Consider the following 23,380-nt stretch of genomic DNA (forward strand, 5'->3'; position numbering starts at 1 on the left):
GTTAGCTGCAAGCAAATGAATCGAGCAGACGCAGTTTGTAAACCATCCATAAAGCCTGTTGAAGTTGAAACAAACACTTGATTGTGCTGAGAAATGCTTTTCTGTAGGATCCACAAATGTGTCATATACTGTTGAGATTAAAGAGGGATTTCTTCCCCCCTGGGTTATTAGCGGAATTTGTGCAGCAGTTGGTGCAAACCAGGAAAATTTTGAGGCAAGGTGAGAATACTGGATTTGGTTTTGGAATTTAGAAGATGCCCTGTCTTGTTTAGCTTACCCATAGTCTCTTTTATCTAGATTTCTAGTGAATCAATAGCAATGCTTAAAGGTTTGGAATTGGGAACAAAATATTGGGGGTAATTAGCGGGAAATTGGAAGAAAAGGGCAAAAGTTAGCAAGATTTGAAACCAAAAATATTTTCATTTTTTGATTTAAATCTATATATAGATTAACACCAGTTGGAGAACAAGTTTTCCCTCTCAAACCATGCTGGAAGTTTTCTCTGCCAAAATCATAGACAACTGAAAAAATGAAAAATGAACCCTGTGGAAGTGCACCTTATAGCCATGTTTTAATAGGCTCTAATGCCTCCTTCCTTCTCCTATTTTGTCATATTTGTACATCCTTGAATCCTATCCCAAGTTGTTCTTAAGGGGGGATGTTAGAACTTAGGATATTCCGACACATAGAAAAAATCTTGGTCTTCTTAATCTTGGAAACTCTTCTAAGAAAGCCTTAGCCACCCAGCAGCAACCAAGTTTAAAGAATCCTAAGAAGCAACATCCTAAAAAGAATGGTCCTAAACCAACCAAGGGTCCTAAGGACTTTCAGTCTCAAAATAAAAAATCAATTCAACAAAATGATAAGGCAAATAAAAACAAAGGGAAGAACACTGATAAACATTACAACTTTTGTAATCGAGATGGCCACTTAGAATCCAAATGCTTTAAGAAGATGGAAGCCTTGGAAGTAGCAATAAAGAAGCATAACATCCATTTGGAGCACTCTTCAACTTCATCTTCAGGAATAACACTTTCTACATGTGGTTTTCAAGCATCTCGGTCTGGTTATGCACTAAATGTACCTTCTTCTTCTCATTCTCATGAGTGGCTCATTGATTTTGGAGCTTCTTATCACATGGCCAAAAACAAAGCCATGTTTTCTTCTTTAAATGATTGTAACACCAAAAATATATATGTTGGTGATGAGAGATCTCTTAGTGTTGTAGGGACCGGAACTATTCATCTAGACAATGGCCAATTTAATGATGTATTATGTGTTCCTAGCTTATCCTGCAACCTTCTATCTATATATTAGATAACTCATTCAGGTGAAGGTAAAACCTTTGAATTTTCACCTCACGATGTTGTAATTAGGGACCTAAGAGATCCTAAACAGATTTTAGCTGCTGGAATTGCCAATGATTCTACAAGGTTGTATAAGTTTAACAACTTTGGGTCATCAACACTTCCCTCAGTATTTGTTGCTCATAATGATGAAGTGAGCAAACTTTGGCATGAGCGATTTGCTCACTTAAACTATCCCTCCTTCCAAAATCTATGTAAAGAAAATATGGTGACAACTCTTCCTATGGTATCTTGCAGAGATGGTTTTTGTTTAGGATGTGTACTCGGAAAACATCATTGGGATAGTTTTGAAAAACGTGCCTCTTGGCACGCCTCAACCCCGTTACAACTTGTGCATAGTGATTTATGTTGTCCACTTCTAGTTGTTTCATTCTCTGGCTACAAGTATTTCTTAACTTTCATCAATGATTTCTCTAGATGCACTTGGGTATACTTCTTAAAACTCAAGAGTGAAGTCTTTGACATGTTCTTGGCCTTTAAGGCCTTTGTTGAGAAACAATTTCAACATCAAATTCTTAATTTAAGATTTGATAATGGCGGAGAATATGTTATCAACAAATTCATCAACTTTTGCACTGACCCTGGAATTCAAATACAACATACTGTTCCATATCCTCCACAACAAAATGGTGTAGCTGAAAGGAAGAATGGCACCTTAAAGGTAATGGCTAATTGTATGCTTCAATTTAAAGGACTTAGTCTTAATTTTTGGGCAGAAGCAATTAATTGTGCAAATTACATAGTAAATCTCACTCCTACTAAGGTTTTAAAGAATATCACTCCAGAAGAAGCATGGAGCTCAATTAAACCAGATGTAAGTCACTTTCGTGCTTTTGGAAGTGAAACATGGGCCCATATTCCAGATGAGAAACATAATGCCTTAGAACCTAAGAGTGAAAAATGTATTTTTGTTGGATATTCTGAAGATGGCAAAGGATACAAACTTTTTCCACCTAAGTCCAAAAATCTTATCATTAAATGAGATGTAAAGTTTGCTGAAAATATATCGGCTTACGAGCCTAGTTCGGCGGATGTGCCACCTCTCTCTATCCTTCTATCTCTAAAAATATTTCTTCTGCATTTGATGACAATGAGGATGACAATCCTCCCCCACCTTCTCGGGATCCTCCTTCAGCTGCTCAGCTTCCAAAATGGGTCCATGCTACTTGGGGTGTAGCGGGTGCTCTTGCAGGTGATCCTACAGATCAGCGACGTACACGTTCTCAGTTCGATAGAGCCTCTTCTTTACTGGCTCAAGCTTCAGCGACTTATGATCCTGACACCTTTGCAGAAGCTTCAGGCCATCTAGATTGGGATGCAACTATGAATGAAGGATATCGTTCATTATTGGCAAATGATACATGGGATCTTGTTCCTCTTCCAAAGGGACAAAAACTTGTTAGATGCAAATGGGTTTACAGAACCAAGTTTGGACCAGATGGAAAAGTTGATAAACATAAAGCTCGCCTTGTTGCTAAGGGTTTTTCATAAGTTGAAGGCATTGACCATACTGAAACATTCTCTCTTGTTGCCAAAATGAACTCTATCCGCCTTGTTCTTTCCCTTGCTGCCTCCTAATTCGTTTCTATTGTTGAAGAATCTAAGGCAAAGCGACATTAATGATTCTTCTGACAATGATAAGTGCTTGAGAAGTCTTTTTACTTTTTAGAATTATCTTCTTCTTCTTATTATTATAGTGTATTCTTCAATCATCAACCAGCTACCAAAACAAGGAGATCAACACAATAAAAGTACACAAGAAGTAGGCTCCAACCTAGGGAAAAACCTCTCCTCTTGAGAGGAAAACCCTTCAATCTCTTCTTATAGATTCTTTTATTCTAATACCAAGATCCTTGACAAAATACTTGATTCAATTCTTCTTCAAGACACTTGTCACTATCTCTTTCACTCTTCGGCATTCACCGTCTTCCTCCTTCGCACTGCTATTACACTTCACTAGGAGAGTCTCGGTCTCCTTTTCCTTCGCACATTTGAAAAGAGGTTTTAACTTCTAAGCAGTGGACAGAACAACCACCAGGAGGCCATTTTAACTTCTGCAAATTCAGCATCCAGGTCAGGTCGAGTAATGGAAAGCTCCCCTCCGTTCACCCTCAAAGACCGAGTTTATAGTGCTACAGATATTGCCATGGAGCGAGATTTCTACTTTTGGACATCCAGATTAAAAATGTGCTATGGATGATGGATCTCCTAGAGAACAAAAGCAAAGAACTCCATTCGAAAGTATTTGACCTCAAACAGCTGGTCTCAAAAATGAAAAAACAGGAAAACATACACTTGCAACAACCAATTATTGACTCCCACACATTCCAAATAGAGATCTCAAGCATCAAAAATCTGCAAAATGAGATGAGAGCACAAAAGGCCCTCCTTCAACAGGAGACAAAAATGTAGCAGAAGAAACTTAATTCTTGGGTTGAAGTTGTCCGGGCAAGTGAACAACCACATCCACTCATTGAAGGTGTAATACAAACAAAATTGAATGATGAATGCCTTTGTCAAAGTCAATAGCTTAATCTTAGGGTACGTGGGCTGCCCCCTCTAGTAGCTCCTTTTGACCCCCTATAGTTGGGCACCTCTTTCCTTCATGACACTTTGGATCTGAAGGACATCGCTCTTGACCGGGCATGTATGGTGTAAGATACATCTTTTGGAATATCTCAAAATTCAGTTAAATTTCTAAGTTTTACTTGGGTTGGTTTCGGTGACATTTCGTCAAACAGTTTGTAGGCCTATGGTTGTAGGTGCACTTTCCTTGAATTTTATTTTTTGGTAAATGTATACAGTGCCAAACAAATGCCCAAATGATACTTCAACAGCTGTATAATACCTTTATTAAACTCATTAATTGATGCATTTCATTGATAGAACATGCTACAACAATATTATGAGACATGCCATGATAAACGCTAATGACTTCGCACAAACAGTATGGCTGTAGGTGTAATTATTGAGTGTTTTATTCGAATAGAATGTGCCCAATACCAAATAAACACCATAAAATACTTCAGAACAACTGGTATCTAATTGATATTAAATTTAGAGGACATACATATCACTGGTATTATTTTCCACAGCAATATTAAGAAATATATGGCAGCAAATGACAGCAGGCTTTACAAACACTCAGGCTGTTGGATAGCAGCTCAATGGACCAGCCAGGTAGTCAGCATTCAAGGGTCTGTAACTCAGCCTCTTTAACAATGGAAATCAGTCTTTTAAAGTAAATACAATCCAGAAATAATAACTCTGATCATACAACTCGTCCTCTGATATTTTATGCAATAATAACCTCCAAACAGTCAAGCTGTAAGGTAACAGCTGAGAGGACCAATCTAGAAATTCGGTCTAAATAGAAATGTTGGTCTGAACTGAAGGTTACAACAGCCCTTCCAAACATGTCCTTAGTCAATTCTTTTGGCAGCCCAAATAGGCACAGGAAAAGGAACTCGTCCCTCTACACATCAGTGACTCGGTTCCCTCAAATAAAATACTCAGCCCCTTCAACAGTCGGTGAAACTCGGTCAGCTAGAAGGAAAGAGTCCACAGCCTGATTTGAAAGAGGAAATTTGGACCCAAATGCAGCTTAGAGATCTGCCTGTATAGAGAATATGAAATGCTAGAGATAAGCTCATAAAATCAACTGATAACACCTTGTATTCACGTCCTCTCTGCCATTATCGTCTTCTCCTTCGAAAACATTGAAGCCCAATGATGAAATCTGAATGATACCGCTCCCAAACAAGTTAGGGTGTATAACTGAATCGCCAAAACTATCAACCAGAATGAGGGTTTTCAAAAACCCTAGACTCTTCCTCAATAGTTTTCCAAATTTCTTTTTCTCAAGTGAGCAAATGCAAGAATGAGGAGTGACTCTTCATTTTCCCTTTTTATAGCTCGTTCACCACATTTGCCAATGTTTTTCCCTTTTCCTTCAATTAAATAATAAAAACACTTTTCCTTTCTTTATTTAATAAAGTGACTTTTATTAACTAATTAAAGCCACTTTTAACTCTAGAAAATGCTTAACTCACCTCCATGCAAAGCCCCTTTTTATTATTCTACCCTGTAGGTATTTTTGCCCCGATTCCAACGAGCTATTACACTAAGGTGTTCCTCCAGGTAATCAACCCGAAAGAACACCTTAAGCGTAATTAATTAAAATATGCCTGCTAATAACTCTGTTTGACGGAAATCATCAAAATACAGTAGAACAAGGATCGAATTGTGCAAAACTGATCTTGATGATGAAAAATGGCAAACAATCCCAGTCAGTCCCCATAGAACTCCTCAAAACCCTCCGGGACCACCTATAAAATAATCTTGCTCCTCTGACCTGGTTGACATAAACTTTGGAAATCCGTCCTAATCTTACCACAATCGAATCCAAAAATTGGGGACATTACAGATGGGCCCCAATTCTACACTCTTACTTTGTTTCCGGTCGTTAGAGAATTGACTCAGAGCTTTCCAAGCCAAGAGAAGATTGACATCGCTCCCACCCACATATGAGATATTCCTTGATGCTGACCTCACCAAATCTCTACAGGATGAACTCAAGTTGTCTCGGGACCAATTCATGGTTGCATCAAAGGGGGAAATGTGCAGTAATTTGAGATTTCAAAGCCATCATTCGTGATTTAGTTCCTCTAGGGTAGTCCCACCCTTTGGAACAAATGATGGTTTCATTCAGTTGGGGCCTTGGGGGACAAGTAAGGGAGTTGTGTGAAATTTTTCTTAAATTGCAACAATTGGAATTTTATTCTTCTAATTGATTAATTTGTGCAGTTTATTTGCTACGACAAACAATGAATAAATCACAGTGCAATTTTTCACAAATAAAATATATTGCAGAAATAAACTGGAAATTGAGAATATTCTAGCACACACAACAAAATTGACAATTATTTTTTGGCAATTGTTCCTGGAAAAACCCAATGTGGGAAAATCGGTGCAACAAATGAGGGTTTTGTTATTGTTTTCAACAACAAATTCGAGTACAATAAAATGGATGCCAAAATTGGCAATCCTCTCCAAGGAAAATATTGGCAAAATTATTGAGAGAATTTTACCCTCCTTCGTAAGCAATCTCGGCCTGATCTTAACCCACAATCAGCTCCAACCCAGCCTCTTCGTCAACCTCTATGCAAGCCCTGCACAGTTTGAATTTTGCACTGCTTGGAACTACCTCTGTGTGCCCGGATCTGACTGCCTCTGTCTTTGAGATAAATTTGCTTTCCCTCTGGAAGAAATTCTTGGCACTCATCAACTGAATTGACCTCCTGCTAGGCTGAATCAATTTGCCCCTTTGAGGCTCTCCACAAGTTCCTGCACAACCTCCTGTGGATAATTTCAACCTCCCTTAGCTGACTCTTTTGGCATTGGAAAACTCCTTTGTAATCCTACCACTGATCTCCCTCTCACCTTTGCTTCCTTTTGGATCGAACTCTTCTCCCTTCTCGACCGTTACAACTGGGTAGCTCGATCTGCCATGGAAACTCACTACTCTGGTGTGTGGTGCTCCAACCCCATCAACCTCTTCTTAAAATCTCTCATTGGCTCACCAATAGCCATGATTAAGTCCTCATCCACGACTAAGATCATTTCTGAGTTGATCCATGTGCGTTTCTAGAGAAATCTCACCCTTCTAAATTAATTTCTGTTAATTAATCACTTTTCCTAAGTTAGACTTAGGAAAAATTGAATTATTGATCAATTAACTTAATTGAGTTGTCTTTAGGTGTTTTCATCAGAAACGTTTTCTGGGTTTTGGAGATTTTGTGTTTCTTAGCTTCTCTGACCAAAGTTGAGACTAGAACACTTGTTCGATGCTACAAAAGTAACACTCCCTCTTAGCCAGGAAGGTGTTCTACCATACTCTTTGTCTCATAAGATCTCTTCCCATACACACTACTGATGTATGACAACTGTTATATTCTGTCATTGCCCACAACTCTGATTCATTTGCTACTCCGAGTTGAACTACTCTTGGCATCTATGTTGCTGCTCATCCTGCTGCAACTAATGTAATTGAGAACTAACTTTGAATCCTGTCTTTGCTACTGAAAAGGGTTCTCCACTATACCCATATTTTCTCTGAAATATACGAACTTAGCTTTCCATAAAGCTTTTGTGAGTATATCTGCAACCTGCGCTTTTGTGGGAACATGTTGTAGCTGGCCTCCTCCACACTGCACACAATCTCTGATGAAGTGATTTCAGATATCTACGTATTTCAACCTATCATGAAACACTGGGTTTTTGGAGAGCTTGATGCAACTTTGATTATCATAGTAGATACTGGTCGCCTCCATCCTCTGACTGCACAAGCTCACTAGTAGCTTCTGAAGCCATATAGCCTCACACGTCGCTGTGCTCGCTGCCATATACTTTGCTTCTGCAGAGCTCAATGTTGCTGACTTCTACTTCCTGTTGCACCAAGATACAACCCTTGATCCAAAGCTAAAGCAACACCTTGATGTGATTTTCTTGTCCACTGAACTACCTGCCCTATCTGCATTTGTGAATCCACATAGTCTGATATCATTACCTCAACTATACCTCAATCCATACTCGACCATGTCGCACAAATACATCAAAATGTACCTCGCTGATGTTCAATGCACTCTCTTCGCTCCCGCCATAAATTGATTGACAGTGTTGACTGCGAAACAAATCTCTGGCCTAGTGTTGACCAGATACATGAGGGAACTGATAAGCTGTCTATACAAAGTGAGGGCAACGTCTTTGTCTTTTGATGCATCTATCTTCCTCCAGTGTGTGATCATAGGCATAGTCATGGGTCTATAGTCTTGCATCCTGAATCTTTTCAGAATCTCTATAGCATATCTCCCTTGACCAAGGAAGATATCCCCATCCTTCTTCGACACTTCCAAGCCAAGGAAGTAATGCATCAACCCCAAATCCTTGATGCCAAACTCTGTTGCCAGGTCTCTTGTATTCCTCTATGAGCCTTGATGACCTTGTCAAGAAGAGGTCATCCACATACAATACTAGGATGAGTGGCTCATTCTTTACCATCAAATAATAGAGGTTGGGATCTACGTCGCTCTTGACGAATCCCATTTGCTGCAAGTAGCTGTCAATCTGACCATACCATGCCTTTGGAGCATGCTTGAGCCTGTACAAAGCTTTCTTAAGCCTGCACACATGTGTGCCCCACTCGTGAGTCTCAAAGCCCTTTGGTTGTTTTATATGTACCTCCTCTATGACCTCGTTTAGGAAAGTTGTCTTGACGTCCATTTGGTGAATCTGCCAACCCATTTGCGTTGCTAAAGATATAATCGAACAGATAGAAGTGTATTTGGCAACTGGGGTGAAGGTCTCTTCATAGTCTATTCCTTCTTTATGTACATACCCCTTTGCCATGAACCTAGCCTTGTACTTCTCCATGCTGCTCTCTGCAACATACTTGATCTTATAGATCCATTGAGAACCCACAATTGACCTACCCTCAGGGCTCGACACTACCTCCCAAACATCGTTCGTCATGATAGAACTATACTCCTCTACCATGACGTCTACCCACACTTGATGTTGTGCGACCTCTTGATAGCTAGAAGGTTCTTCAACTTGTGCCACTAATGCTTGGTAACTGTTTGGTTGTTAGCGTTCTCTCTTGTTTGTCCTTGGAGCTCCAAAAAACTCGTCTGCATCTGTCAATGTCTAACGAATTTCCTTGCTGGTTCAACCACTAGTGGTGGGAGGATCAACCAACTCTTCGTCTTGCCTTTACTGCTCTGTCTGCTACGAACTCACTAGATCTCCAACACTTGAGGATATGATGGTACTGGTTACTGTACTAGATCCCTGTGATTGGCCTTGCGGTGGTCTTAGTGGCCACCCCTGTGGCTGCCCCTGTTGTTGAACTAATGGAGCTTTTGTTGGCTCACTTTGATCACCTGTTTGCATCTCATGAGACTTCTTGAAGGCTTTAACCTCCATAAACTTTACTTCCCATCTCACTATAATCTTCATGCTGTTAAGAACATAAATATTGTATGCCTTGGAGGTTTTGCTATACCAAACGAAATAACCCGTCTCTGTAGTTTGATCCAACTTGGTATGCTTCTCATCTGCTACATGGCAATAAGCTATGCTACCAAAAATCTTGAAGTGACTGACTCCTGGCTTCGTCCCTGAGAAGACTTCTTCTAGTGTTATCTTCCCCAACGCCATGTGAGGAACCTTGTTTTGAATATACACTGCCTTATTACATGCGTCTACCCATAGTAACCTAGGCAAATCTTGGTCATATAACATCGTTTTTGCAGCCCCAACTATAGATCTGTTCTTTCGCTCTGCTACCCCATTTTGCTGTGGATTGTATGGAGCTGCCCATTCCCTCTTGTTGCCCTCCTTCACCATCAAGTCACTATCTGTGTACCTGCCTCCGTTATCTGAGCGAAGCACCTTAATCTTTTTCCCTGTCGCATTCTCCACTAGAGCCTTAAACTCCTTGAAGCGATCGAAGACTTCATCCTTGGTCTTCAGGAAATAGATCCAGGTTTTCCTAGAATGATCATCAATGAAGGTAACGAAGTACTCGTATCTTTTGAGAGATTTAGTGAACACAGGGCCACAAATATCTGAATGTATAAGTTGTAACACACCATCTGATTGGTTGTCACTTCTTGCAAATGTTGCTTTAGCATATTTCCCATGCACGCACCCTTTGCACACATCGTCATTTTCTGTGCCTAATTTTGGAACCCCTGTTATTGTCTCCTTGAGCATTCTAAGTGCCCCATGATGTAAATGTCCCATCCTCCTATGCGATAACTCATTCAGGTCTTCCCCTCTGTTACTTCTAATGCTTACTAGTGCCATTGGAGAGTCGAATTGCAACTTGTATAATTTGTTGCTTCGTACCCCAATTTGTTTCACCTTCCTCCAGTTTTGGTGTTTGATGAACACCTTCCCTACAAAATGGACATCATATCCCTTATCTTATAACTGGGATACTGAAATCAGGTACATACCCAATCCTGGCACATGCAATACATCTGTAACATTGGTGCTTGCTCTTGACTCCCTTTCTATGTCAATCGTACCTATCCCAGCTGGAGTGCATTTTGTCTTTTTTCCCATTATTTTTCTGGTTGTGCATTTTCTCCTCATTTTAGCTGGAGAAATATTCCCTAACTCCCGTCATGTGTGCTGATGCTCCATTGTCTATGTACTAGATTCCTTGTGAAGCTGAGCTAGTTAAGCAAACAAATTCGTCCTCCAATCTGGAAGACAATTCTCTAGCGCCCTAATTATCAAATCTGTCTGTGGCCATATTGAGGGATTCTTGAGAATTTACTGAAGACATCCAAAGTGTAATTTTGTGTGCTTTTGTCTTCAACCCGACACTGATTTGTTATTGGAAAACTGTCGCTAATCAACTGTGCCTAAATCTACTTAACGAATTCTTAGTTCTGCTCACTGGAACTGATTATCGGTAATGCCACTGCCTGTTGGAATTGCTTCTAAACAAATCGACTTTTCCTACACTCTGCAACTGCAATGATCGATCCCCTGTCCAACAATTTGAACTTCCTCGCTGGCCTTTTGCGTAGACCTAGAAATGTTGCTGCAAAATTACCTCTGACCCTGCAAAATTTCTCCTCGTCATTGAGCGACTGATCTGTCTTCAAAATTGCTTTGATACCATGTGAAATTTTCTTTAAATTGTAGTGATTGGAAATTTGTTCTTTTAACTGATTAAATTATGCAGTTTATTTGCTACGGAAAACAACAAATAAATCACACTACAATTTTTCACAAATAAAATACGATGTGGAAAAAAATTGGAAACTGAGAAAATTCTCGTACACAATAAAATTGAGACAATTATTTTTGGACGATTGTCCCCAAAAAAACCTAGTGTTGGAAAACTGGTGCAACAGATGAGGGTTTTATTATTATTATTATTGAACAACAAATCTGAGTACAATAAACACACCTCTTTTTTAGGTTGCCCCTATACTATGAGATCAGAAAACAATATCATTGTCTATATTGGGATTCGGGAGGCTCCATCTCTACCTTCTTTTGGTACTAAGACCAACGATGCTTAACAATCTTCATCAAGGAGATTTTCAACCGTAGATTTCAGCATCTACAAAGCATGCCCTGTCTTGGGATGGCTAGGACAATCACCTCATACTTTCATGTGTATTCATTATATTTGGGCCACAAGTGACAAGCAGAGGTTTAGAATGCTCTAGACAATAGAAGGGTGAGATCTTGGCTCTCTTCTCAGCCTTCCTTTCAGTGAGATCGACAGATTCCATTAAGACCAGTTTGAGGAGGTTGAACCATACAGTGGTTCACAAGTTCTGAGAGTATCAGAGGGACTAGCTCTAGATAGCTCCAAAGCAAGACACCCTTGACACATCCAACCACCTCCCAGTTCCATAGGTATGGCTAGAGACCTATTCAGAGTTTCTCCTTTTCGACCTCGGATGCTAGGAGTATCCCTTGCTCAGGCATCCCCCCAAGGATCATACAGTCAAATCCACAACTGGCCCCAGGGGACTTTGACAACGAACCGATATCCAGTTTGCCATCCTTACCATTCGTCATTAGACTTAGGAGGCCCTGACATCTCTAGCTCCATTGCTAGACGTTACCATTGCACTCACTCGTTCCTTTTCAGTAGGGAATTATTATCTTGTATTGTGACGTAGACTAGTGAGTATTTTGTATTATACCACGGTCTCTTGTATACATTTTGTGTTATACCACAGTCTCTTATATACATGTCACAAAGCATTACCATTGGTTTCTTTCTCTCTATATGTTTTTTTAGCATTGCGCTTGCACTTCCACGTTGTAGTCATATTGACTGTACTCTTCTTCAGTCCCATTGACCTACTTTTGTGATCAGTTGGATATTAATAAATTCACTTATTTACCTACTTTTTACCCACACGAGTACCCTTTCACACTTCTATCAACTAAAAATAAAAATAAATTAGTGCAGCCACTATAGGTGCAGCATTCAAACGCTGATGGGTGATCAAGATTCGAAAAGCATTATTCCTTTCTTCTTGGGGGTTTAATTATTTTAAATTTTAATGTTTGTTCTGCACCTGCGGTGTTTACCCCGTGCAAATTTAACATTGAAAGATGGAGATTAAAAGGGAACACGGATGATTGAACGGATTTCCACTCTTCAATCTGGAAGATCGATTCCAATTCCAAAATATACCAATCACCAATCTGTCAACGTAATTATTGTATATCGATTCCAATTCCAAAATATACCAATCTATCAACGTAATTATTGTATATTGATTCCAATTCCAAAATATACCATTCTATCAACGTAATCATTGTATATTATTCAACCGCTTCCTCCCTGTTGGCACCTTGTGCAGATAACACACAAATGGAAATTTGTGAATTATATTGCCTATCGTTCTTAGTATCGGCCCGGGTAATAGCATCGTGGAGTATAACCGACATATGATTATCACGAGATAAATGTTGCATGGTTATGTATCAAGGCTGACGACCGTAACAGCCCGCTAGCTCGGAAGGATAACTGTCGAGTAGAAAGTGGCAGTGGGATAAGGGTTTCGATCTGTGTCAATTGGAGTGGATTCCTTGATTGAATTCTCTGCTGGTGGAGATACAGGTCCTGTTGGGATTGTCCTTGCAAACTGTGGAACCGGCAGTCTGTGGTTACAATGGGGCTGTAATCTCCTAGACAGAGGCACGTTGCACCCTGCATCCTTATGTCTCTTACATAGTTTTAATCAGCAGTCCTGCGATGTTCTGAGAAAAGATTGTCTACGGTTTATTTTAGTGTAACTACTGATAATCTGTACACTAATTAAGGCACGACAATGGGAATTCATCCTTTTCGTTTTCCCCAATATATTTATTTATTTTTTTCTTGAATATTTTTTTCTTGGCAATCGGGAGTCTTCTTTAATAAAATTTTCTGAACTTTTATTGGAAATCCTTGGTGTGGTCAAAGATTGGATAAGTGAAATTCTGAATAACTGTGGTTGTGGTCCAAAGCCAATAGGTAAGTTGTTAAGCGTGACAAAATTTTGACCAAAGGTCTAATGGCCAATGGCCAGGATCACACTTTGATCCGAAATGTGACGAACTAATCGAATTTAAATCACGGTATTCAAAATAATTGGATTATAAAGAAATCCATTTGGATGTTATATTGAATAAATGTGTGAGAATAATAATAGGATATGACAAGATGAATAATTATAGATGAGGACCCATAAAAATACTTAAATGGGGGTGCCTTTTTCACTCTGGGACATACACTTCTTTTCATTATATAGTTATTATTTATTTATATATGTTTTTATATATTTATGTTTATTATACACTCTTTCATTATATAGTTATTATTTATTTATATATGTTTGTATATATTTATGTTTATTATACACTCACATAGAAAAGAATAAAGGACTTATTCAATGGTTGGGATCATGGGGGATATTTTAATGTTTCTGTCACTGGAGATAGATTAATGATTTTTGTCATTAGGCTGAGAGCCCCTTTATCAGTTGTAGTTTAAGTGAGTTTAAGTGAGGTTGAAGGAGTTATAAGAGGCACATTTGGCATGGGTTCATTTGGGTGCAAATGCGAAGAAGATACCTTTAGCTTTCAAAAGTACTTGTTAAAGACTATGACATTGTATGGGTTTCAAAAGCACTGTCATGTAAACTGAGGGTAGTTAGCATTTTGTTAATACATAAGAAGTATTTCTTTTAGGAAAAATGCTTGTCGTGACTTTCAGTTGTGCTGCGAGAGATTTTTATGTTTAAGATTGAATTAACGTTCTTCGTAGTATAATTTATCCACGAAATACAAACAGCACAGCAGGAATAGCATGGATAAAGCAGAAACTGTACATTTGTTTTATGAAAGCTGATAGCAGCTTATTGGAACCGTGACTGATTGGTAGTTAATCACACTATTGGCAATTTCTTTAAACGATATTTTTCCTCTTTTAATTTTTTTTTTTTTGCCCCTCATTATAATGTAGGGACGTAGATTTTATTTAAATATGTTAATTAGTTTATGTTCTGTTCGTATGTGGCGGCAATTACTTCAAATTTCTTGAATAATATACGTGTTATTCTCTGTTGTCAGTGGATTGAAGTTTACAGTTGTGTGCACTGCTTACAGTTTTGTGACAGAACCACTTTCATATGGTCTAAATGTGGCTCTGGATGCTGCTAGTGAAAAAGAACCAACTGAAAAGTCAATACCAGACAAGCTCAACTGCACAGGGAGTTTCATGGATTCAGTTCTCTGCCCATCTCTGAGATCAGCCATTATTAAACATTTAAAATATTTGAAAGGTTCCTATGTGGCTTCTATGTCCTACGTCTGATGATTCTATTAATACCCTCCTGTCCATTAGTTTCATCTACAACTTGGTGGATATGATCAGTAATCAGCTCGCTGACGACATATCCTAGAAGAGTTTTAAAATTCTTGCTTCCAATCCATGGAAGCCCTGATTTAATTCCACTAACTCATTGACCTTTCCAACAGGTCAAAGGTGATTGTAAGTCATAACTGTACATTGTAATTTTTATGATTAATCTTTGAAATTGATATGTACTCGGTGAAATTTGCTAAATGAGGTTTTGAGGTTCAGGCTTACTGAAATGCAATGTATACCCAATATTTTAAATTTCTGCCATTGTATTACAGGTCTCTTTTCCAAATGTAATTTTAAGAAATTGTTTAAATTCCTTCCATTTTAATATAAATCTAATATCAGTCAAAATAAAATGTTCAATTACAATTTATAATCTATCCCTTATTTTTAAAAATAAGGGTGATTTTAAAAAGTCATTTTTACGTAATATTTGACAAAACATTGATGCATGCCTCATGAGCATACAATATTTTATAAGAAAAATTGTGAATATAAGTTACAATTAATTTTTTATTTATCATTTCATCCCTGCTTTATTGAAAAGCGACTTGTAAATGACAATTTCTTATCACATTGAGAGAAGGCATGTGCATTATACAATGTGGTACTAGGGAGATCTATAATGTTTGTGTGAACGATATAGGGAATACGTTGCATACACAACTATTTAATATCGATGAGGTGAGATGTGTAATGATGCTTATAAGTAAAAATATTATAAAAATTAATTAATTAATTAATTAATTAATTTTTTTTTTTAATCTATCTCCCATAAATATTTAGCAAATACAAATTTGTGTAGATTCATTTTATTTTTTGGGGTTATTCTAAAAGTATTTTCACTTTGTTATGAGAAAAATAGGTCTTTTAGCCTTGGAGATGATTGGACATATGGATGGTGGTTTGGATCAATGTTTGGTTTGGTAACTAGGTAGTTGTCCTTGTTAGAAAATTATATATTACAGAGCAATGGAACACATAGAATATTGCATAAATATAAAAACAGAAAACACATAAAAGCAGAGAGACACAAATATACGTGGTTCACCCAGTTTGGGCTACGTCCACCCCGAACAGCTAGTCTTTCCTTTCTATTATCCAGCGAAATGAAGAGACACAACCTATAGTAGATCCGTTGTAATAAGTATATATATATATATATATATATATAAAATTTAATCTATCTATATATATATATTTTAAATTTAATCTATCTCCCATAAATATTTAGCAAATACAAATTTGTTTAGATTCATTTTATTTTTTATTTTATTTTTTGGGGTTATTTTAGAAGTATTTTCACTTGTTATGAAAAAAATAGGTCTCTTAGCCCTTGGAGATGCTTGGACATATGGATGGTGGTTTGGATCAATGTTTGGCTTGGTCGTTGTTAACTAGGTAGTTGTCCTTGTTAGAAATTTATATATTACATAGCAATGGAACACAGAATATTGTATAAATATAAAAACAGAAAACACATAAAACCAGAGAGACACAGATATACGTGGTTCACCCAGTTTGGGCTACGTCCACCTCGAACAACTAGTCTTTCTTTTCTATTATCCAACAAAATGAAGAGACACAAACTACAGTAGATCCGCTGTAATATCCTCTGTTTTCTCTCACAGTCTCACCTCTCTATTTCTCGCTCGGAGAATACACACCTATTACACAACCTCAATACAATGCCCTCATACGAAGAGAGGAGTTGCCTTCTACGGCAAAAAACTTAAACTAAACATAAGTTCTACCGTCAGATCATCTGCTTAATGAACGGTTTAGATTGACTAGAAATTACTATACTTTTACAAGGCAATTTTATGGCTCTTTGTTGTTATAAATTATTAGATTCGTAAATTGTATTATCTCCATTGAACTATTAAAGACTAAAAAAAGATTTGCACAGGGGTTTCTCCACATTGGGGTTTGTCCTTGGCTAGTGCCACATGTTGTCCTCTTGTCTTGGCTTGTCTTTTACTGTTTATGTTTATGTTCTATCTGCATTTTACTATCATTGCTAATTTGAATATTGATACTAAGCTAATAAAGAAATTGAAGTAAAATTGCTTTAGAGCATAGAACATACCATTGCTGCTTAAAATCAACATGGTATCATAGGTGAGGTGAAGACAAAGCCCAAGCAAGAGTGAAAGAGCAATGACCAAAGTCGTTTGGACAAGGACAAAAGGTTCAATGGTTCCTCATCTTACTTCCCGGCTGAAGACAAGCTCCATGATAAGTCTGACTATCATGGATGGAAGATGTCTCTTGATTTGACTTTGGAAGAAAAAGAAGTAATGGACTATGTGTAGGGTAAAATCCTTGAACTTCTTTCAAATGCACCAGCTGCTGTGAAGACCAAGTACAATAGGGTTGAAGTCAAAGCAAATAAGATTATCAAGGATTCCATTGACAAGCATCTGGTGGCCTACATCTCAAAATTGAAGACCTCCAAGGAGATCTACGATAGGTTGGTCGACATGTTCAAGGTTAGTAATGCGAATCAAATTCTATTTCTCAAGAATAAGTTGAAGGATTTTAAGAAGGGCAAGGACGAGGATATTCAATTCTATTTCTTGAGGATTACTGAGGTCAAGAATGATCTACTTTCGATTGGAGAAGTCATTCCTAACAGGGAACTTACTCTCACTACCCTTGGAGGATTCCCACTTGAGTGGTATGAATTTAGAACCATCGTCCTCAATAATGATCGAATTCCAGGGTTTGAAGAATTGATGTCGAGATGCATTCAAGAAAAAACAAGAATGGTGGAGCAACAAATGCCTTCTAATAAAAGCAACCCCACTGCATTATCTGCTCATGCCAAAAGGAGAAATAATGCAGGGTCTAAAGGTCATTTCCATGGAAATCTTGGATCTAAGGGACGAAGGAAGGGCAGGTGCTTTGTTTGCAATAAGTTTGGCCACTATGCAAGGGAGTGTCCAAATAGAAGGGACACATCACATGATGACGATCACAATCATTCTAGGGCCAACTTCAACAACAACGATCAAAGGAATGATAGGTCCAATGGCAAAGGAAAAAGGAATGCAGGACATCAAGGAAATGGTCGACCCTCCAAGAAATCAAAGAACTCCAGGTACGAAGAATCAAATGTTGTTAACAATAAGCAAAAAGAGTACTATCATATATTGGCCCTCTCCATTGCCTCTCCTTTGGACACTTTGAGAAATTCGCTAATTGATAGTGGTGCCTCAAGGGACTTCACCAGATACAAGGAAGCCCTTTCTAATCTGATAGAAAAGGAGACAAACTTGGAGATCATCCTTGGAGACGATGCCACCTATCCTGTGAAGGGAGTAGGCAATTTTGCCCTTCAATTGAATCAAGGTAACACTATTCATTTGCAAGAAGTACTATATGTACTTGATCTCAAGAAGAACTTGGTGTCCATTTCAGTCACGGAGGATGATCCGAATTGGATCCTAGAACACTCTCTAAGTTTTCATGAACTCTTTAAAAATCATGCCAAAGTTTCAAAGTCTTATAAAGATCAGGCTTATCAGAGATATCCTCGAAACAGTTGCAATTTGTGAACAACGTGGAGCAATAAGGACCCTCGGTCAAGCGCACAGACCGTCGGCTCATGGTAACACGCGCTGCCACAAATTAGCAAAACCAGAGGTCAATTTAAGAAACGGGGGTAGTTTCTGATATGCGATTAGCGATAATCGCATATTGCCGGGTAAACCCCTCAAGGAAGGAAAAGCCTCGAGCGCCCGAACCTGAAAAGTTATAAAATGCAATGGATATCGCGCCGATTCCATCAGAAGCGGGATCCCACAAAAACCGACAGAATATCAAAAGGGCTTCGAGTGGTAAGTGGTTTCAACCGAGTCCCGCCCGATGCCACACAATGGGTGCCACACGTCTGGTGGAAGAGAGAGAAAACCGCTCACATCGGATGGGTAAACGTCATGTTACTTATCCGCCCGATATGGACGATGACCATTGGATCTGGAGGCTCTAGATCAACGGCGGAGATGCGTTCCGATGGGTGATCGGTTTTTGATGAGGTAAACAGGCAGAGTTTTATAAGATTTGAAGTCTAAGGTGGACGATGCGTTGGCAGAAGGTCGTGTTTCACGGGCATTCTTGGAGTTAATGGAATAAACGGTCTTTTTGAAAACATCAAAGAGAACTAACACTTAGTTCGTTACGAAATAGGTGGCCACCTCCCTGTGAGGCGTTATACAATGATGATTATGCAGAACAGAGGGATTCAGATGGACAGAGGCAGGGAAACCGGAAAGCCGAGAAGCGGAAACAAACAGTCAAAAAGCAGATTGGCTTTAAAGCCACGAATTGACAGAGAGAGAAAAAAGTTAGTTAGATGCAAAAAGCTAAGAGCATAGGGAAGAAGCTGAGCTGACCTACAGAAGTAAAGGCAACATCGAGCCAGAGTTAAAGACAGAGCCAGAGAGAGTCAGAGAGTCTGTGTACCCTAGAAAAGGCTTGAGAGGTTCAAGTGAACTCTTCTGTATATGCCTGTCATGTATGAGTCTCAGTATAGAGGTCGAGTATCAGTGAAGAGAGTCTGTGTACTCCAAAGACTTGGGGGATCCAAGTACAGTCTTGCTGATTTAAATCTGTATGTGAGACTCAAATTGAGCTCATTGTTGTAAAAATTCTGCTTTGAAAACATAATAGAGAGGCCACCACTGAAGGCTGGACTAGGAGACGTAGCCCAGGGGTATTGGGTGAACTCCTTATTAAACTTGTTGTGTTTATATGTTTACCTGTTATGTTTTCTCTAACTACTTCAATGCCTGTGTATTTCACAATCTTATCGATTCGTTGCATAAAATAACATGGGCACATCCATGCACATGAGTCTGTAATACCTTAATTGTTTGTCTTAGATCAATTATAGATCAAGTGGTATCAGAGCTCTAGGTTACTAAGGTTAGACAAGCTTGTGCTGGATTTTTTTTGTTGAATGATAACTAGATCAAAGCTTAAATTAGGAGAAGGAGAGTTGGTTGAAGCTAACCCAGAAATTGGAAGAGTCTATCCTAAGAGGAAAATGTCAGAAGAAAGTCCCTTGGAATCAGACTCCCAGTTCATGGACAATTTCTTGACCATGAGAGCCATGGTAGAAGAAATGTATAGAGAATTTAAGAAAGGTAGAGATGAAGATTCATCAAACTCCAAACAAGATAAAGGAGCAGAGGAATCTCTCCTCAATGACCACTCTAAAGGCAAAGGGAAAGAAGAAAAACTTTCCACACGCCCTGATAGTCCTGAAAATAAAAAGAAGGCGACAACTTTAATTAAATTAGATGTTAAATTTGAATTGCCGATATATGATGGAGAGTTGAATGCAGAGAAGCTGGATAATTGGATTAGACTCATTGATGTATATTACAGGGTGCAGAGCATTGATTTAGACAAGAGTAAGATTCAGCTGGCCAGCCTACGCCTTGGAGGCACTGCCTTGGTATGGTGGGAAGGCAGGACATAAGCTAACATGAAGAAGCATCGCAATTTTTTTTTTTTTTTTATTGGTATGGAGTGAATTTGTTTCTGCAGTTAAAAAACAGTTCTATCTACTAGCTTACATGCAAGCAAGCCATGATGAGTTGGCAAACTCTTCGACAATTAAAAGGGCAAAGTGTACAAGGCTACACCCAAGAATTTAGGAAAAGAGCTTTGATTCTAGGAATTTCTTTAGACTCACCTGAAACTTTGCTGAAGTATATAGGTGGTCTACACAGTTATTTAAAGCATACCATTCTCATGTTTAATCCCACTAGCATAGATGAGGTATCTGTTCAGGCTACACATCTAGAGGCTAGAGGCAAGAATTTGAACCCAGAAGTTGGGGGATCATCCAAACCCATTGCAAGCAAGAATAAGGAAAAGAGAAAAGAGAAATGGAAAAAGAGGAAGACAAATACTGTACAAAAGACCAAATCTTCATGCACTCACTGCAAGAAGGATGGACATGATGATGAACACTGCTGGATTCTGCATCTGGAGTTGAGACCTAAGAAGTACGATGGCAAAAAAAAAACACTGTTGCAGCTCTTCAAAAAGATTTGGGGTCAGACTTAGGGGATGAAACAACAATCATAGCCACAGGTATAAAATGTTGTCCACTTTAGAGAATGCAGAAATCAAGAAGAAGATACAGGAGCTGCTCGAGAAAGGGTTCATAAGACCTAGCACATCGCCATGTGGGTCTCCAATTGTCTTGGTGAGAAAGAAAGACGGCTCATGGAGAATGTGCATTGATTATCGAGCACTGAATAAGATAACGATAAAAAATCGTCATCCCCTTCCTCACATAGATGATCTACTAGATCAGTTGAAAGAAGCTATTTATTTTTCCAAATTGGACTTGCATAGTGGCTACCATTAGGTCAGATTTGCAGAGCAAGATGCATGGAAGACTACTTTCAAAACAAAGCAGGGATTGTATAAGTCGATGGTTATGCCTTTTGGCTTAACTAATGCTCCTGCTACTTTCATGAGAATAATGAATGATGTACTCAGACCTTTTATTGATGATTTTGTCATTGTATATTTAGATGACATTCCTATATTTAGTAAAACATGGGAAGAACATTTGAAGCATGTAAAACAGACTCTAGATGCTTTGAAAAGAGAAAATCTTTATGTTAAGCTCTCAAAATGTGAATTTGGCAAAACATTTTTGAATTATTTGGGTCATATTGTAGGAGGTGGTGAATTGAAGATAGATTCCTCTAAGGTTGTAGTCATTGTAAACTGGCCTAAACCCAAATCTGCTACAGAAGTTAGAAGCTTCCTAGGAGCAGCACAATATTGGAGAAAGTTTATTTCTAACTTTTCCTTGATTGCAGCGCCCTTACATGCTTTAACAAGATTGAACAAGGTGTTTTAGTGGGGAGGCAAACTGCAGAAAGCCTTCGACACTTTGAAAGAAAAGATTAGTACAACACCAGCACTAGCACTGCCCGATCTTCAAAGACCATTTGAGATTGAAACGGATGCCAGTGACTATGCCATGGGAGCAGTGTTGATGCAGCACGATAAACCCATATGTTATCTTTCTGAGACATTTAATTCTGTAGTAGCTAATTATCCCACATATGATAAAGAATTGTATGCAATAGTACAGAGTGTGAAAAAGTGGAAAACATTATTTAATGGGCAAAGAAACAGTTATACATACTGATCACCAACCACTTCAATATTTACACTCACAAACTAAGTTGCGGCAATCAAGACACTATAGGTGGATGGGTTTTCTACAATAGTTTCATCTTGTCATCAAATATAAAAAGGCATACACAATAAAGTTGCAGATATGTTGTCCAGACCAATCATAAATGCATCTACTATACTTAAGCATAATTCAGTATTGCATGAAACCTAAATTAAACAATATGCTCAAGATATAGATTTTAAAGATGTATATGCAACTTTAAGTCATGGCAAACAAGTAGAAGAATTGGATTATCATGTTAAGGACCAACTCTTGTATCATTTTGGAAAGTTATGCATTCCACAAACTGAAAGAGTAAAGATAATTCGAAAAGCACACACTTCTCTATATCAGGTCACTTTGGTGTAAGTAAAACAGTGGCACAGCTGCAAAGATATTGTATTGGCCAAAAATGCATGAAACAATCTCTAGATATGTAAGAGGATGTACCATGTGTGCTAAAAGCAAGCCCAACAATAGAAAACTAGGCTTGTACACTCCATTACCAGTTCCTTCTCACCCTTGGGAAAGTGTTTCCATGGATTTTGTTGGGGGATTGCCTAAATCTAGAAAAGGTCATGACTTTTTATATGTTGTTGTGGATAGGTTAAACAAAATGTGTATTTTAATACGCTGTAACAAACATATTACAGCTGAACAAACTGCAAAGTTGTTCTTTCAGCATGTATGGGTTCATTTTGGATTACTCGCTTCCATTATATCTGATCGAGATTCCCGATTTGTTGGGAAATTTTGGTCGAGTCTGTGGGAATTGATGGACACCAGACTGAAGAAGAGCACAACTTTTTATCCGCAAACAGACGGCCAAACAAAAGTGGTCAACAGGACAATGATCCAGTTGATCATAGGATATTGCAGAAAGCATCCCAAGCTTTGGGATGAACATTTGTGTTATGTGCAACATGCTTACAACCGAGCTAAACGTTCTTCTACATAGAGATCTCCTTTTGAGACCTGTTTTTGTTTCACACCAAGGTCTCCCTTGGATTTTGTCTTTCGTAAAGACATAGTGGTTGATGGACGTAGTGATGTGGACAAGGCAACCAAGTTCATTGAAAAAATCCAAGAGATTCACCAGGCAGTACAGGAACAGCGGGAAAAGAGCCAAGCCAAGTACAAGGCAAGGCATGATAAGCATTGGATTGAGCATAGTTTCCAAGTTGGCGATCAAGTCTAGCTGTATATTAGCAAGGACTAAATGCAAGGTGAAGGTAAGAAGCTGAAGCCAATAAGGTATGGACCTTTCAAAATACTTGAGAAAATTGGTGAGAATGATTTTCGCCTTGATTTGCTAGCTTACATGCACATCTATTCAGTTGT

General features: G+C 38.5%; 1 long non-coding RNA gene across 1 annotated transcript; it reads left to right on the plus strand.

The window, feature by feature from the left end:
- The first annotated feature begins 51 nt into the window (after positions 1–51).
- Positions 52–15,078, plus strand: LOC149256998 (uncharacterized). Its single transcript, XR_016256504.1, has 2 exons — positions 52–219; positions 14,565–15,078. It is a non-coding gene; the product is annotated as an uncharacterized LOC149256998 (long non-coding RNA).
- Positions 15,079–23,380: the final 8,302 nt, after the last annotated feature.

This window comes from Pinus tabuliformis, chromosome 6, assembly GCF_031772625.1.
Source record: "Pinus tabuliformis cultivar Carrire ecotype Pingquan chromosome 6, CPIR1, whole genome shotgun sequence".
Taxonomy (NCBI): domain Eukaryota; kingdom Viridiplantae; phylum Streptophyta; class Pinopsida; order Pinales; family Pinaceae; genus Pinus; species Pinus tabuliformis.